This window comes from Nannospalax galili, unplaced genomic scaffold, assembly GCF_000622305.1.
Source record: "Nannospalax galili isolate Female #2095 unplaced genomic scaffold, S.galili_v1.0 scaffold312, whole genome shotgun sequence".
Lineage (NCBI taxonomy): Eukaryota > Metazoa > Chordata > Mammalia > Rodentia > Spalacidae > Nannospalax > Nannospalax galili.
Window position 1 is genome coordinate 6066935 of NW_008335967.1, and position 1218 is coordinate 6068152.

The 1218-nt window shown below is 34.2% G+C and overlaps 1 protein-coding gene across 3 annotated transcripts in view; it reads left to right on the forward strand.

Moving 5' to 3' along the window:
- The window catches only part of Reln (reelin), a 492143-nt gene that overhangs the window by 237144 nt on the left and 253781 nt on the right, over positions 1 to 1218 (forward strand). The gene's annotated exons all lie outside the window — the stretch shown is intronic.

A 1218-nucleotide genomic window follows, 5' to 3' on the forward strand; every position in this document is an offset into this window, starting at 1 on the left:
TTGTGTGGGTGTGTGTGTGTGTGTGTGTGTGTGTGTGTGTGTGTGTGTGTGTGTTATTGGGTGGGGTCATGTGCCTGTGTGTGTTGTTTTGGGTTTTTATTTTCTTTTCTGTTTGCATTAGTCATTTCAAAGGTGAGGAAAATCATTAGATTGTAAGTGTTGTATGCTTAGGTACTAAGATATCAAAGTGTTCTTGGGGCTGCATTGTCCTCTGTCTGTACTGTACATGTCAAAGTGTCTTTGAGATAAATGAGATCTGTTTGGGGTCATGTGCCTGTGTGTGTTGTTTTGGGTTTTTATTTTCTTTTCTGTTTGCATTAGTCATTTCAAAGGTGAGGAAAATCATTAGATTGTAAGTGTTGTATGCTTAGGTACTAAGATATCAAAGTGTTCTTGGGGCTGCATTGTCCTCTGTCTGTACTGTACATGTCAAAGTGTCTTTGAGATAAATGAGATCTGTTTGGCCATATGTTGAAAACCAACCACTGGAATATTACAAAGTTAGAAGTACTCTTAGCTGAACTGAAAGGTTTGTAATGGAAAGAAATGTGGCATCATGTTTTTATTAAATAAAGGTATAAAATACCGCTTGTATGAGAGGCTATATTTCATGTAGCTTAAGAAAAGCGGTTCATTTTTCCCTTGAGCCCAATTCATAAACAGCTTAATTACTTAGAATTTGATTCAGTAGATAAATTCTCTCAACTCTTTTAAAACAGATAATTCGGGGGAGGGGGGGATTGAGCCCTCCATGCATCGATGTGAATTACTGCTCGTTTACTTCATGAACTTACTGAAATTATATACTATATTTCATATTAGTGTCTCATGTTTCTCAGGAGTCACTCTCTTTGGTAAATAAGACCTTAGAGAATTTGTTATTGAATAGTAAAACTTCTTCTGAAACAGAAGTTCCTGTCATGCTAACAAAATCTCTGGTGACTGATACCAAAACAACCATAAATAAAAATGGAAATTTAGAAGAGTTTTTAGTAGCAAAATTTATTTAATGCTTACAAGTTATGAGGTTGAATACATTTTGGGGGGTGTAAGATTCTTGGATGTAAATATATTAAAATTAGATTTAGGACTTGATTTTCAGATCTAGATTAACATAAAACACTGAAATATTTACATATAAAATATTTCTATATTGTCTGAATTTAGTGTGATATAAAGCTGATTTTGGCTCAGGATATCCTGAATCTTCATCACAGA